This window comes from Nicotiana tabacum, chromosome 16 (genome assembly GCF_000715075.1).
Source record: "Nicotiana tabacum cultivar K326 chromosome 16, ASM71507v2, whole genome shotgun sequence".
NCBI lineage: Eukaryota > Viridiplantae > Streptophyta > Magnoliopsida > Solanales > Solanaceae > Nicotiana > Nicotiana tabacum.
Window position 1 is genome coordinate 58,355,722 of NC_134095.1, and position 17,850 is coordinate 58,373,571.

Below are 17,850 nucleotides of genomic sequence, written 5' to 3' on the forward strand. Positions count from 1 at the left end.
AGAGCTACATAGTCCTGAGCAGCTACAATCGGCTGCCCCCGGTGTCTGATGTCCCTACACGACCTGCTCAGGTGTGCGAGCAGCGGGGGTCTGAGTGCCTCCCCAGTCTTGAGAAGTAGTTGCGACTGTAGTAAGTGAGACCGTCTGAGCTAGGCCAGTGCATACTAATAGAATTTGAGCCAGGTCCTCCTGAAGAACCGGAATCATAATGGGCACAGCTGGTGCCTGAGCTGGTGCTGCTAGAGCATCCACAACTAGGACCTGATCCTGAACTGGGGCTGCTGGTAGATCTGCAAGTGCTGCCCTAGCTATTGTGTGGGTAACACCTTTGCCCCTACCGCGACCTCGACCACGTCCTCGGCATTTAGTGGCCACAGCTGGTGGTACTGGTGGTCGTCCATCCTGAACGGTCGCTCGTGTCCTCACCATCTGTGAGAGAATAGAATAACAGAAGTTTAGAACTCGGATCAATAGATTCGCACGACAAGAATTTCTAGAACATGAAGTTTTTCCTAAAGGTTTTGTAGCCTCCCGAGGATAAATACTGACGTCTCTATACCGATTCGCTAGACTCTACTAAACCTGCTCATGACTCATGAGACCTATGTAACCTAGGCTCTGATACCAACTTGTCATGACCCTAAATCTAGACCCGGTCGTGATGGCGCCTATCGTGAAACAAGGCAAGCTGACACAAATCTCCAATCCATTTAAACAGTTATAATAACTCAATTTAAGTCATTAATAAGTAATAAACCCCAAAATACAGTGAAATAGAACAAATGCAGAAATAAACACATCTTGACATCGGGGTGTCACCAGTCATGAGCATCTAAACATCTGTCTAAGAGTATGAAAGAGACTACGCAGTCTATTACATAACTAATACAAAGGAAAGTAAGATAAGAGGGAGAAGCACTAGGTTGCGAACGCCGAGCAACTACCTAGTGAACTCCGAACAGCCTACTGTAAGCAATCAGCCCTCGCTAGCGGGACCCGAGGCTCCTGAATCTGCACATAGGGTGCAGGGAGTAATGTGAGTACGTCAACTCGGTGAGTAATAAAAGTAAAGGCAGCTAAGCGATAAGAAAACATATAAAACACAACAAAATGCTACAAAGAGGCAGTGTAAAACCAGAACAAGGCAATAATCAGTAGAAACTCGTACAAACACCTTAGTTCAATAAAAACCTCTTTAAAACAACTTTTAACAGTTAAACGAGTGAATGAAAAGCAGTGAAAAAAGATAGACATATAGAATCATCCCCTCGGGCAAAATACCAACAGAATCAGCCCCTGGGCTATCTCACAATCACTCGTATCAGCCCCTCGGGAAATAATATAAAACAACATCAGTCCCTCGGGCTATATCATATCTCACACTGGGTACCCGCACTCACTAGGGGTGTACAGACTCCGGGAGGGGCCACTTACGTCCCAAGCGCAATATCAAGACATCTCATGGTATAATCTAACAGGCTCTCGGCCTCATATCAAGCCACCTTGTGGCATAACAACTCAGGCCCTCGGCCTCGTAATCATGAATCAGTAAAATATTACTGCGGCGCGCAGCCCGATCCTATAGTATCCTCACAACACCGTCCCTCAGCCTCACTCAGTCAGAATCCCACAAGCCACTCGAGCAACAGTAAAACATTATGCTCAGTCCAAAATATCGTTTAAAATATCAAAAACGAGTTAAAGATGGCTGAGTTGTGAAAATAGTAAAATATAGCATGAGTGAGTACAAATACGAAGTCAAATCAGTAAGAAATAGTAGTAAAAATCCCCTAAAGGTCTATACAGTTGGAATGAAGCCCAAATATGACATTCAGGCCCAAACATGATGATAGCAAACAGTTTTCAATCAAATACACAGTTAAATAGTCATACGGGACGTACTAAGTCACAATCCCCAACGGTGCAGGACCCCACACTCATGATCTAGCATGTGCGTCACCTCAAAGTATCACAACGATGTGAAATCCGAGGTTTCAAACCCTTAGGACAACAGTTACAATCATTACTCACCTCTATCCGGTCCAAACTCTAGCCCGTGATGTCTTTCCCTCTCAAGTCAACCTCCGGATGCTCCAAATCTAACCAAAATCATTACATAACCATCAAAATATGCTAAGGGAACAAAGCCCACTCGAAAGTAATCAAATTACAACACAAATCCCGAAATTAATCAAACCCGACCCCGGGGTCCACATCTCGGAAATTGATAAAATTTATATCAATAAACTCCTTATCTTCCCACAAGTTCATCCATGTCAAAAGTACCAAAATCCGACTACAAATGACCCTTCAAACCCTTACTCAAAGGTCTCCAATCTCAAGCCCTAGTTTCTTCAATATTTACCCACAAATTTTCATAAATTTCAAGCCAAAACAATGAAATAACACCATAGAAACGAGTTTTATGATCAAAAATCTTACCTCAATGAAGTCCCCTCTGATTCCTTCTCCAAAATCCCCCAAAAAGTTCAAAATCGAATTAAAAATGGTGAAGAAATGCTAAAATAGCGAATAAGGGTTTATATACTTTCTGGCCCAGGATTTTCGCCCCTGCGGTCCTTCTTCCACTTCTGTGGTTCCACTTCTATAGCCAAAGCACCGCATCTGCGGTTTTCACTTAAAAACCAAGTTCCGCATCTGCGATAGAACACCCGCACATGCGCTATCGCAGGTGCGCTCACCCAGTCACTTCTGCGGTTCCAGCTCCCCAGGGCCAATCCGCATCTGCGACCCTCTGGGCACTTCTGCGAGCCCGCATCTACGGTCCCCTACCCGCAGGTGAAGTTATGACAGCAATAGAAAATCTTCAGCTGCCAAAACCCCAACTCAAAATCTTCCGTCAACCATCCGAAATCACCCCGAGGCACCCGGCACCTCAACCAAAATCACAAACAAGTCACATACCACTATCCAAACTTATACCAATCTTCAAAACAATTCAAACAACATCGAATCAATCAAATCGCATTGAATTCAAGCCTAAGGTTCCAAAAACCTTTTGAACTCCGCTTTAAATCAAAAAGTCTATCAAACCACGTCCGCATGACCTGAAATTTTGCACACACATCCCAAATGACACAACGGACCTACTGCAACTCCCGGAATTTCATTCGGACCCTTATATCAAAATCTCACATATCAACCGGAAAACGCCAAAATTCCAATTTCGCCAATTCAAGCCCAAACCTACTACGGACCTCCAAAACATATTCCGATCACACTCCTAAGTCCAAAATCAACTCCCGAAGCTACCCAAACCATCGGAATTCACATCCGAGCCCTTTTTTCGCATATGTCAATATCTGGTTGACTTTTCCAACTTAAGCTTACTCAAAAGAGATTAAGTGTCTCAAACCTTACCAAAACCTTTCCGAACCCGTGCCAACCAACCCGATAACACATAATACCGCTGGACAAGACAATAAGAAGCAGAATTGGGAAAAACATAGCAGTAACACATGAAACGACCGACCGGATAGTTACAGACCCATTGCATCAAGATGAATTTCAGCATCAAGCACCCAAGACATGTAGCTTTTGCCCGATATATCCAGGGCTACAAATTCAAGTTTAGAAAGATTTGACATAATATAGAAAAAGAAAGTTCGTACCTCAAATACTTTCAAAGTATTTGCTCGAGATGGGAGAGTCTCGTGCTAATAACGTGTTATAGAATAAAGATCGTAAAGTAAAGACAGGTATAGAGAGAAACTGATATATTATTCGACTTCAAACTCATGTACATAATGAACTGAAATTTTCTCTATTTATAGAAGAACGGAAGTTGATGTGTAAGTTGTTAATGTACCAGATATAGATAATCTTCTACCGAGGGTAATATTTATCCATAACGGAGTACCGAAAGGTTAAGCTCATTGTACCAGATATGGATAATCTTCTACCGAGGGTAATGTTTATCGATAACGGAATACCGAAAGAATAAGCTCCTTGTACCAGGTATGGATAATCTTCTACTAGTAATATTTATCTACAAATGAGTACCAAATAAACATCTATAATATAATATATTTATAATGGAACAAAATTTATAGAATTAATGTGACTTTTGTGATCACACCTATCTATTTAAGGAAATATTTGCTATTTGAATAATCTTCTTATGAAATCCAAATGTTCTAGCACAAGCTTCATCTTCAATTTTTGCTGGTAGGATCTGTTGTCAAAAGTCGACATTTAAGAAGAAAGAGGAATGTTGGATTTTTATAGTTCCCGTGCAATGAATTAATTCGTAACAAAAGTAACATTACAAAGAAAAGGACGAGAGATGGAAATAGAAGGGAGAAAAAGTTCGGGATTTATTTTGGAAAATATATTTCAAGGAATACAAAAGATAATAAGGACTAAAAAAAATAATAAAAATCTTGGTAAAACCAAAAGTGTTTATGAAAAAGTCATATGTTAGACTTGGAATATCTAACTTATGATTTTTGATTAACATTAACAACTTAAAAGTGATTTTAGTTTTTACAAACATGGAATAAGAAAAAAGAAAAAAAAAAGTGATTATACCCAAATGCCTTCATAGTCTCAAATTGAGAAACAAATTTGATTATCTGCTAAAAGTTGGAAGACAAAAATGATTTTCATACTTTTAAATGGATAAAAATAATCTTCTTAGCCTGCTCCAAAAGAATATACGAAAAAATCCAAAACTAAACTCAAAAATAATCAATGGATGCTACTCAATAAAAAAGGAAATGTAATGTGTTCCTTTGTTGTTTTATTTCCTTTTTGTGCTTGGGTATCAAATTACCCCATAAATTAAATGAGAAAAAAAAGTAAATCATAAAACAAACAATATATTTAAAAAAAATAAAAGTGCCGTGATATCACATGACATGTTGTAACAATTTCAATGATACAAGAGTGGGTCATGTGCACAAGTTCAGAAAACAAAAGACACAAAATGGATTCAAACAAAATCCTTCGAAAGCCCCTAAAATTTAATAAATATTGGTTTTTTCCAATTATTATTATTTAATCATGTTCGGACACTTAATTTGCAAAATTCCAAAAGTAGTAAAGTTGACCCCACAAATATGTTTGTCTTCCTGGAGAGGACTACATACAATGTAAAAAGAACATTTGGCAAGAGAACACTAGTACACCTAGAATAATTTCACTATAGGACAGTACCATGTGCTGATTTGGCTTGAACAATGCAATGTTTATATAGTTTTGGGGTGTGACTTGATTAATGATTTTGTTGTTATTTGAGTGCATGCAGGTCTGATCATATTACGCGAACGGACAAAAATGGAGTCTTAAGTTCTTTAGTCGAGATAGTATTCTGACAGGGACATAGGGCCATATGTCCAATGTTAACCACCAATCTCACGATTTACAGTTTGTAATTTCTTATATAAAAATCTCAAGTTAATATATGATAATAATAATCAGATATGCAATGGATTAAATTCTAAGCTAAATAATTTTTATATATTTAATAAATTTCTTAATATAAATACAAAAAATAGGTAAATAATTATTGAATTTACACATCCTTAATTAATATTATTGATTCGCCCTTAGCTTGATGAATCCCTGTCATCTCCAAATTCGCAAACTAGTACCATAGTACTTTATTTTGATATATTTTCTTTTTACCATTTCAGAGAAAACCGTTCTCCCTCCAGAATGGGTTAAAATCTAAAACACCACCCAATGTGTATGTATTGATAGAAAATGTGCCCCCAACTCTGATTCTCAATATCTCTTGCTTTGATCTTTCATTACTTGCCACAGGTCAACTTCAAAAACGTCTTATTCTGTGGTAATTGCCTCCTTTATATTATGTTGCACCCCCACTAACATTACCTCTACCTATACTAATATACACATAAAACACTCGAAAGCTGACGAGTTCTCAAGTTAGAGGTATATGATTAATGGGTATATTTTTCACTGATGATGATATTTCTCCTGATTTGGGCTGACAGGTTTTAAATTTAGCAAACTTTGTAGTTGTATACGGTCAAAATCGTATGCCTCCGATTTACAGGCTCGAGGGTCCGTCTTGAGCCCGAGTTCAGGCAAGGTCGAATTCGAGCCCGATGAACGAGACCCGAGATGCCCGAGGATCGAAGTACAATGGACACCGAAGCCGAATATGCTCGATCCCGAAATAATACCGTTATGGATTTGTAACAGAATGAGCTAGATTCCTGCCACGTCCCCAAGATCATGGCGCAAATCCCGGAATAGGATTGTGCAATTCCTTACTAGGCGGTTAGACAACTGTACCAATAATATTCCTTACCGTAAATAGAAATGTACCTTATTTAGCATATAAAGGGCACCCCCAATCATTTTCACTGATGATGATATTTCTCCTGATTTGGGCTGACAGGTTTTAAATTTAGCAAACTTTGTAGTTGTATACGGTCAAAATCGTATGCCTCCGATTTACAGGCTCGAGGGTCCGTCTTGAGCCCGAGTTCAGGCAAGGTCGAATTCGAGCCCGATGAACGAGACCCGAGATGCCCGAGGATCGAAGTACAATGGACACCGAAGCCGAATATGCTCGATCCCGAAATAATACCGTTATGGATTTGTAACAGAATGAGCTAGATTCCTGCCACGTCCCCAAGATCATGGCGCAAATCCCGGAATAGGATTGTGCAATTCCTTACTAGGCGGTTAGACAACTGTACCAATAATATTCCTTACCGTAAATAGAAATGTACCTTATTTAGCATATAAAGGGCACCCCCAATCATTTGTAACATCATCTAATCATTGACAAAGAATATACTATCCTACTTTTCTCTCTTACTGTTCATCAGAATTGTCCTTTACATTTGTTGTTCTTGCTTTATTGCTCTTAGTTCATCTCGAGGCCTTTAAGATCGAGGACACCACTGCTGAATAACATTGGTTTGGTTTACTTATTCCTTTCATTTTTACTTCATATTTCTTGATTATTAATTAGTATTGAACAAGATCACATATCTTTAAAATCACAAATCAAATTAATTATTACTCATATTTTTTAGGTAAACAGTAGTCAAATTTCAAGTATTAGCAACAAGTCTACCACTCGTAATTATATTAGTCAATTACTCTAATAGATTTGCAGAATGGCCAACAATTTGGACAGAGGGAGCTACTTAGCTTCCCTACTTTAATATCGATCGTGCTGGTTTCAGGGGTGACATTAAAGGTATCTAACGGTCCAGCTCAACCCGCTTTCGGACCGGCCCAGATCGGTTGAAATCGAAATCGGCTCAGACCGGTACAAAGGAGGCCGAATGGGTTGGGTTAATAGGGTTAGGGGGGTTGGTCCATTTATCTTGGTGCAACCGGTTAATCGGCCCGGTCAAACCCGGTCAACAAGATTTATTGTAGAACCGGTTAACCGGCCCGGACCGGACCGGCCCAGAACGGTATAACGGCTACTTTCAATTTTTTTTAATGGGTCTGACTTTCTGGGGATTGGCAACGGTCTGCTTGCCCTTGGGGCCGTTGCCCAACGGCAGTTTTGCATAAATAGCCCATTTTTGGGCCTTTTTTAAAAACAACTAACACCTTTTGTAATTACCTAATTAGCCGTTTGAAAAACTATAAATATACCCCCCCTCCCCCTCTTCATTTCTTCGCTCATTTCTCATTTCTCAAACTCATATTCTCAATTATTATTCTCTCATTCTTCATCTATAGTGCAATCAAGTATTTGGCTCTTATTTTTTTTGGAATTTCATTTATCGTATTATTTATTATTTGAAGTTTGAGTTTGAACAATTGACGTTTCTTTGTGGTAACATTGGAGTTGCGAAATCATCAAGTGTTCAATCTATTGCCGAATTCGGTGCACTCCTTCCAACTCTTTCTCTTATTTACTATTTTATTTGCACATTTAATTTTTGCTGGTAGTTAAATTTTCACAATATGTTTAATGCTGTAAAAAGAGTTTGTAATAAGGTTACTAATTGGAAAAATAAGAAAAGAGGTAGTACTTCTGTTTCAGCATCTGGTAGTAATTTAAATGACTCTACACATATTCCTGAAACATTAACTGATAATAATATAGATTATGAACAATTACAGGAAGATTTCGGTATAGAAGATTATGAATTAGAAATGAAAGATGAGATACCACTTATACCTAGTAGTGTTGGAGCTGGTAGCAGGGATGGTGGTCGTGGTGCTAGTAGTAGACCACATGTGGCCCCGACTTCTAATCGGAGAAAAAGAAGTAAGGTTTGGAATTTTTTTGACGAAATAGAAGGTACTAATAGAATTAAATGCAAACTTTGTAATGATACTTTTAAACATAAGACTGGAGGACAACTAGGGGGACCGAGACACTTAGTAGACATATGAAAATTGAGCATCTTATAGAATGGGGCTCTGATGGAGATGAAAATGAAGCAACTCTAAACCCTACTATTGGAGGACTTATGAAATATAATAAAATGAAGGATCGTGAGGAGTTAGCAAAAATGATTGTTTTGGTAACGTCGAGAGATAAAGAAATGCATTGTAATTTTATTAAGATGCATGCAGCTTCTAGGAACATACCCACCCCATGTAAATATTCCAAAATTCGGTTATACACAATTTAGAATTGCTAATATTCTATTATTGAAATATGAACCACAAACTTTAATCTAAGTGTGTACGATAAATCGAAGGGTCCAATTTTCCATCGTTACGACGTCTCAAAGGCTCAAAACCACGGTCGAGTTCCATCCCTCGAGGGCCATCGACGCTCGACCTCCGAGCGGTACGGACCGACGGTTACAGGGAGAAAGTAGGGAGTTCCCAAGGCGTGAAGCTAGAGCCGACAAAGTCTGTCAGGCTAGTATGAGCCCGCATCATGGCATTAACTAGTTGTCCCATCTCCATAGCTTTGTAATAAATGTACTTATACTATGTTGGGATTTTCCTTATATATAAAGGGGATCTTTGTTACTTTGTAAACATCTATTGCTCATTACGAAATACACAAGAACATTCTCTCTGCTCTCTAACACATTCTCTTGATCTCATTACTTCATTTATTGCTCATATTTATTGTGTTCTATTTATTGTTCTTCATTTATTGCTTATTATCAGCCATAAAGAGCCGTCATTGATTTATTTATAACTGTTTGTCTCCATCGACCACCCTCGATAGTTCACAGCCGAGCTTCAGACTCAACCCCGAGGCCCTCGAATAGGCAAGCTCGAGGCCCCGATTATTGATCATTCGGTCTGGTTATCGTCTTGCTCTCATGCTCTTATCTCGTTTCTAAGTTTTTCACATAGCATCAACTGCCTAACAATTAGCATAAAAATAGATCACGTATTTTTAGAACCACAAAATTAAATTTAATTGTTATTACCATTTTCACGGTAAACACTAAGAAATCTTAATTAGCAACAAGACAAAGTATATTAGTATTTGACAAAATAGCGAATAGAAGGGAAAGAAGAAAAAAACGCAATTTATTAATTTGCATTAGTTAATTAAAAGATGGATGTGTATAACACTCACAAGATAGGAAAAAAGTGATGAAGGTAAAATTAGAACGGATAGGATAATTAAATTCTGAAGTGTCCAAGTTAATTAATACTCGATATTATGTCTCAATCAAGCACTTCAGAAAGCTAGGACCTTAGAAAAATAGAAAGAAAGAAAAAAATATGCTTTAAAAATACTGGTGAAAACGCGTTTGCAGACACATAAGTCTCTGCCAGTTTGTCTTTGACAGACAAAATAAAAGTTCAAAAGGTATTAACAAATCTTTGGAAGCCAGTAAAATAAAGCAAGTTAATATGTTAAATTCTACCTGCACTGGTTGTAAACTTACGCAATGCCCAGCTCGTATAAATAAAGCCAGTTAAAGATAACAAGTTGACCCAAAAAAAAAAAAATTAAGCAAAACAAGTGGATATGTTAAATACTAGTATTAGAAAAATTATATTAGTCTGCTTCCTCCGTGTCAATTCAACGATATTCTTAAGTATGTGTTTTCTATATTTTGACGGCAAATATCGAAGGCATTTTCAACAATTATTGGAAGGGAAAACATTCTTGCGTGATTTCAAAAAAAAAAAGGAAGTTCATCGTACAAATGCTAAATCATTTTCTTTTGTTTTCAAATGACGAATTTATTGAACATTTTATTACGTTCTGAATAAAAGTAAAAATTGGATTTAGTAAATCAAAAGTGAACAAATATCAATTTGGGAGAAAATGGGCATGCATACTTGATCCAAGCTAAGTAATTTCAGTTTTTCAGTTTGGTGGTATGAGATATAGTGACTGAAAATTAGAGACATGAGATTAGAAATTGAAAAATTAAATGATTACGTATTATATCAAGATTTAATTTGTACAACCAAGGAATGTGATGTCATGAATGAGATCTTGTCACCGTTAACAAGGTGAATTTGTACCACCAAAATAGGCATGCCAATATGCTTTATTTGTTGAGATTCTTCAAATTTTGTGACATCAATGCTTCAGCTTGTGATGAATCTGCAACCTCAGTTTGGTTTGCAATTTGCATCTCTGTCTTGTTAGGTTGTTGAGTAGGTAATTCTGTTGGCTGCTCTCCAAATAGTTGAATTGCTAGCTGATTTTTAACTCCTGAACATAGATTAGTGGACATTCTATCTTCATTCTCTGTTGATGAACTTTGCTCAGTGTTGTGCTTGTGAACGTTACTGAGTTAAAACAAAATTCAGGAAACTGTTAGAAGAATAAAGAAATATATCAAATAGTAAAGAATTAGAAATATTCCGAGCCCACAATTTTCTTGTGCGTTCTTAAGGAATTTTAACCCCCTCACACGTTGCCAAGGTAATGGATTAAATCCTCCCAGCATAAAACGGAATAAACCTTCCTGCAACAGTGGCAATACAAACTGCAGGATACCAACGAACTCAAAGAACGGAGCAAAATCACACTTACGAATTTGAGAGAGAGAGACTGCGAATTAGGATGCAGTATATTCAGAAAGAAAGAAGTTCTATTGTTTTTTTTTTTGAAGATGCAGCCTTGCCTCATAATTTATAGGCAAATATCAGAAGAGGTGTCTGGAAAGGTGCCTTTTCAGAAAATACGCGGCCTGCCGCGGTTCTACCGCGATCGCGGCCGAACCGCGGCCAGAGAGCTTCTCTGAATCTGACTGCCGCGATTCTACCGCGGCCAGTGAGGCCCTCTGAACCTGACTGCCGCGATTCTACCGCGGCCAGTGAGGCCCTCTGAACGTTCAGCAGTGATTTGGCATTTAATTAATTATTAAATAATTAAATAAATTTTGTCCAAAAATAATCTTATCGATCGATTTGACAAAGCCGAAGCCGAAGCCGAAGCCGAAGCCGAGCGAGCGACGACGACGGCGCGAGGGTTCATTCTCTTCAACTCCTTTTAAGAGCTTTAAGAAGTGAATCTATATATAAGCACATAAATGTGATTGTCCCTCACCAATGAGGGACAAAGTGCAAGACAAAAGTTCACTTCTTCAAATTTTCATTTTCCCTCCATTTTATTTCCCTCCATTTCCAATTCACACTTCTTCTCTTTTAAAGCCCAATGGCTTAAAGTCCAACAATCCCCCACATGAATGGGAATGGCTGTATCAAGAAAGATCATAGATGAAAGCTATGTGATTTTGCAAGTAAGGATTAATTGCATCTCGATAAGTATGTTTCCTTTTGAACTTTCCGTAGTGAACATATGTCGGATATACTCGGTCAATCGGTAGATTTGATATCTTTGAACCGTCGAACTTTTAGTGTATACCTAGACAGCCATATGTCACACAACCAACCCTTAACCGTCTTTTGGTTCTCATTGTTGTGTTCGTTTTAGCCATGAACACTGCATGGTTTCATAAGTGCGTAGAGAATTGGCCTTACAGAATTCTCATTGAAGCGACTTCTTCTTCTCACTTACATAGGTGATTCCTAAATGTGTAATCCTTTAGATAGACATTATTTGATAAATTCTTCATCAAACTTAGGTAATCATTAAAGAACGTGTAAAGTTCTATCCTTGTTACTGAACATTGTCTTCATTACGAGAATGGACCAAAGATTTTGTTTTGACAATGTTGAACCAGTCAATCACAACTTTGTTTGAGCTCCTTTAACCTAGATCTCGGAACATCCAAAATTTTAGGTAGAGTTACCGCCATGTTGACTTGTCCTCGGCCATAGTCCCATTCCCTTAGATGATTTCTCAACTCCCTCTCTAGTTAAGCCTTTTGTAAGTGGATCCGCAAAATTAACCTTTGATCTTACATAATCAATAGTGATAATTCCACTAGAAAGTAGTTGTCTAACGGTATTATGTCTTCGTCGTATATGACGAGACTTTCCGTTATACATAACGCTCCCTGCCCGTCCTATTGCAGCCTCACTATCGCAATGTATGCAAATAGGAGCCAAAGGTTTTGGCCAGAACGGAATGTCTTTTAAAAAATTCCGAAGCCATTCAGCTTCTTCACCGGCTTTATCCAATGCTATAAACTCTGATTCCATTGTAGAGCGAGCAATACATGTCTGTTTGGAAGACTTCCAAGATACTGCTCCTCCACCAATAGTAAACACGTATCCACTTGTGGACTTTGTTTCTGATGAGCCGGTTATCCAATTAGCATCACTATATCCTTCAATAACCGCAGGATAGTTATTGTAGAAGCGTAGTCTTGTGTATACTCCAAATATCCCAAAACTCGTTTCATAGCCACCCAGTGATGCTTGTTGGGATTACTTGTGAATCGACTAAGTTTACTTATTGCACAAGCTATATCAGGTCGGGTACAGTTCATGATGTACATTAGACTTCCCAACACACGAGCATACTCCAATTGAGACGTACTTTCGCCTTTATTCTTTATAAGATGATGGTTTAAGTTAATTGGAGTCCTTGCACTTCTAAATTCCAAGTGTTTGAATTTTTCAAGTACCATTTTCACGTAATATGATTGAGACAAAGCTAGACCTTGAGGAGTCCTCTGGATTTTAATTCCTAGAATTACATCGGCAACTCCTAAGTCTTTCATATCAAACTTACTAGCAAGCATACGCTTAGTAGCTTGAATGTCGGCAATGTCTTTGCTCATTATTAGCATATCATCAACATATAAGCAAACAATGACTACATGATTTTGAACGTTCTTAATGTAAACACACTTATCACATTCATTAATCTTAAAACCATTTGACAACATTGTTTGGTCAAATTTTGCATGCCATTGTTTGGGTGCTTGTTTTAATCCATAAAGAGACTTAACAAGTCTACACACCTTCTTTTCTTCTCCCGGAACCATAAACCCTTTAGGTTGGTTCATGTAAATTTCTTCCTCAAGATCACCATTTAAGAAGGCCGTTTTTACATCCATTTGATGGATTTGAAGACCATACAATGCGGCTAACGCTATTAGCATCCGAATAGATGTAATTCTTGTTACCGGCGAGTATGTGTCAAAATAGTCAAGACCTTCTCGTTGTCTAAATCCTTTGACAACAAGTCTTGCCTTGTATTTGTCAATAGTACCGTCGTCTTTCATTTTCTTCTTGAAAATCCATTTAGAACCCAACGTTTTATTACCCGGAGGAAGATCAACCAACTCCCAGGTATGGTTGCTCAATATGGATTCTATTTCACTATTGACAGTTTCTTTCCAATATTGTGCTTCTGAGGAAGACATTGCTTCCTTGAAGGTACGAGGCTCATTTTCTAACAGAAAAGTCAGAAAATCTGGACCGAATGAAGTAGATATCCTTTGACGTTTACTTCTTCTTGGATTTTCTTCATTAGACATACCATCTGTTATTTCCTCCCAAGGTCGTTTTGACTTTTGGCAGGTCACTTCACTTTCCTTTTTATACGGATAAATAGTTTCAAAGAATTCAGCATTATCTGATTCTATTATCGTATTAATGTGAATCTCAGGATTTTCTGATTTATGAACCAGAAAACGATATGTCTTGCTATTGGTTACATATCCAATAAACACACAATCAACCGTTTTTGGACCTATCTTAACTCTTTTAGGTTTAGAAACTTGTACCTTAGCTAAACACCCCCACACTTTGAAGTATTTCAAGTTAGGCTTCCTTCCTTTCCACTTTTCATAAGGAATGGACTGTGTTTTACTATGAGGTACACGATTGATTATCCGGTTAGCTGTAAGTATAGCTTCCCCCCACAAGTTCGGTGGTAAGCCAGAACTTATTAGCAATGCATTCATCATCTCCTTCAATGTTCGATTCAGCATTTTTGTTGTCTTCTTCTATCCTCAGACGAACAATCAAGTCTTCTAGTGTCATCTCCTTCCGCTTGTGTTTAAGATAGTTCTTAAAATCCTTCCACAACGGAGGTAACTTTTCAATGAAAGCAGCGACTTGAAAGGCCTCATTTATGACCATACCTTCAATAACAAATTCATAATTAATAATAAGATAAATATTATTAATAAAATTATTGATTCGGGTCATACCTTCAGCAAGGAGGTCATGCACAATGACTTGTAATTCTTGGACTTGAGTTATGACGGACCTAGTGTCAATCATCTTGAAATTCAAAAACCTTGCAGCCACGAACTTCTTAAGTCCGGCATCCTCAGTCTTGTAAAGTTGAAAACAATACCGAACTTGTTAATCAGTGAAGTTTTTGATATCTTCAAACTGAATACCAAACCAACCATACAACACGTAACAATGGTGAAGTTTTTATATACTTCAAACCCGTACGTTTATTATTCCTGCAAAGTTTTTATGTACTTTAAACCGGACAGAAAAAATTATAGGAGTAGAAAGCAACAAGGCTTTAGTCTCCAACAAAGTATAAAGAAAATAATTTCATAATCAACACAGAAACGTTAGTAAATCGTAAAATTCCTTAAGCTTGTGAACGTTACTGAGTTAAAACAAAATTCAGGAAACTGTTAGAAGAATAAAGAAATATATCAAATAGTAAAGAATCAGAAATATTCCGAGTCCACAATTTTCTTGTGCATCCTTAAGGAATTTTAACCCCCTCACACGTTGCCAACGTAATGGATTAAATCCTCCCAGGATAAAACGGAATAAACCTTCCTGCAACAGTGGCAATACAAACTACAGGATACCAACGAACTCAAAGAACGGAGCAAAATCACACTTACGAATTTGAGAGAGAGAGAGACTGCAAATTAGGATGCAGTATATTCAGAAAGAAAGAAGTTCTATTATTTTATTTTTTTTGAAGATGCAGCCTTGCCTCAAAATTTATAGGCAAATATCAGAAGAGGTGTCTCGAAAGGTGCCTTTTCAGAAAATACGCGGCCTGCCGCGGTTCTACCGCGATCGCGGCCGAACCGCGGCCAGAGAGCTTCTCTGAATCTGACTGCCGCGATTCTACCGCGGTCGCGGCAGAACCGCGGCCAGTGAGGCTCTCTGAACCTGACTGCCGCGATTCTACCGCGGTCGCGGCAGAACCGCGGTCAGTGAGGCCCTCTGAACGTTCAGCAGTGATTTGGCATTTAATTAATTATTAAATAATTAAATAAATTTTGTCCAAAAATAATCTTATCGATCGACAAATCCAAAGCCGAAGCCGAGCGAGCGACGACGACGGCGCAAGGGTTCATTCTCTTCAACTCCTTTTAAGAGCTTTATGAAGTGAATCTATATATAAGCACATAAATGTGATTGTCCCTCACCAATGAGGGACAAAGTGCAAGACAAAAGTTCACTTCTTCAAATTTTCATTTTCCCTCCATTTCCAATTCACACTTCTTCTCTTTTAAAGCCCAATGGCTTAAAGTCCATCAGTGCTTGCTTTCCTTTTCATTACATTTTTTACCAGTATTCTTATGGCTCATGTTCTCTGTAATCTCTTTCTTCTCAATTCCATTCTGTGACTTGCTATTGGACACATCAGCAATAATAATAATAATAATAATAATAATAATAATAATAATAATAATAATAATATTTTTATTTTGCTGACTTCCTTGCACATTCAAGCGTATATGATTTTGCGGTGGTATGTATTCGCTGAAGTATTTCTTTGCTCCAATAATATTCTGTGAAAGCACTGGCTTGAAGATGACTTTACTCTTCTTTTTGGGCATCCTTTTAGCTTTGCTCTTCTTCTTTTTCTTCCTGCTAAATATTGTTGTAGCTGTTTAGTGTTCCTCAGTTTGTATCTCAACTTCCTGACTCTTCTCCTCTTCCTGCATATGAACAATCACTTCCTGTTTGTTCACCTTATTCTTATTGTTGTAATTCTTTTCTATATTGACCTCTAGATTGACAATCTTCTTTCCTTTGTTTTCCTTCTCAGATTCTTCAACATTGGCTTTTTGGCACTCGATTAATAGGCCCCTCACCTTTGTTAAACTTTGTAGTATTCTTTTTTTTTTCAGGTACCTTTGGGCTCCAGTTCTTTAATTTTTTTTTTATTATCATTAATATTCTTACCATTATTTCTGTCACGACCCAAAACACGTGATAGGTCGCCATTAGGCAAGGCCACAAGTGAACCTACAATTCAGTTATTCCTTTTTAACTTTTAAAACAAAAGTTTCCTTTTTTAAAAGAACGAAAAGATCTCGTGCAACCGTACATACTCTTTTCTCAACAAAAATACCAGCGTGAGAAAGGAATCAACTGTAGTGACAGTAATGATAAGTACAACAGTACATAAATGCTAAAAACCCCCAAAATCCGGTGCCACAAGTGCATGAGCAACGTAGAGAATATACAAAACTAATATGACTACTGTTGAAGGGTAATAGACAGAAATATTAAAGCAAGGTAGAGGGAGAATCTGGTGCTGCAGATCAGAGCAAGGCAAGCAGCTCACCACTAAGTCTCCGTAAAAGTGCGGCTACGCGCCCGTGTGACCATTGGTAGTACCCGTCTCAATACCTACACATTCAGTGCAGAATATAGTGTGAGTACGGAAAACAACACGTGCCAGTAAGTATCTAGTCTAACCTCTAAGTCTACCTGGACATAACATGAATATAGCTGCATACGGATACTCGTCACCTCGTGCATAGGTAGATCCCCACAACAAGTAGCACACAACAATTAATACACCTAAGAGGATAATTTCCCTCTTACAAGGTTAGGCAAGAGACTTACCTTGCTTTCAAGTCTACTAACCGGCTCTTTAACCTCAGTAGAACTCCTCAAACGAAGCCGAGCAATCCGAAGCTAATCAAAAGTCGTATAAACTAATCAATAAATACTCACAAGTTCATAATTTAATCACTAGGGTAATTACCCAACCCAATTTGGAAGGTTCCTAAAATTTACCCCTGAAACCATGCGTTCGGATTTCAAAAAAAATTGCAAATAAATAATGACCATAATCTTACGAATAAAAATATATAATTTCTACTAAATTCCATAATTATTTTCGTGGTCTAATCCCATTTTTATCAAAATCTAAGCTTTTCAACAAACTCCTAAAATTTTCATATTTTACCCGTTTAAATTTATCCATAATCAATGTATTTAACTTACATTAGGTAGAAATTACTCATCTTATAATGCTTGATGAAAAACCCTTTCCAAGAAGCTCCAGATTCGGACCACACAAGTGAGAAATGGAAAAAATAAACTAAGTCCCGTCTTTAAAATATTTTATGCCCAGTGATTCCTTCTTCCCGATCGTGATAGGTCACTCGCGATCGCGAAGGCAAAATACCAAGCCCAAGAAAAATTTCCTTTGCGAACGCAGGACCATCCTCGCGAACTCAAAGGCATAGCTGACCTGCCCATCGCGAACACAACGGCTCAACACGAACACGACGGCCATCGACTGACCCCCTCCCTAGCTGGCCTCACACTTTGCGAATGTGAAGACCAATGGCC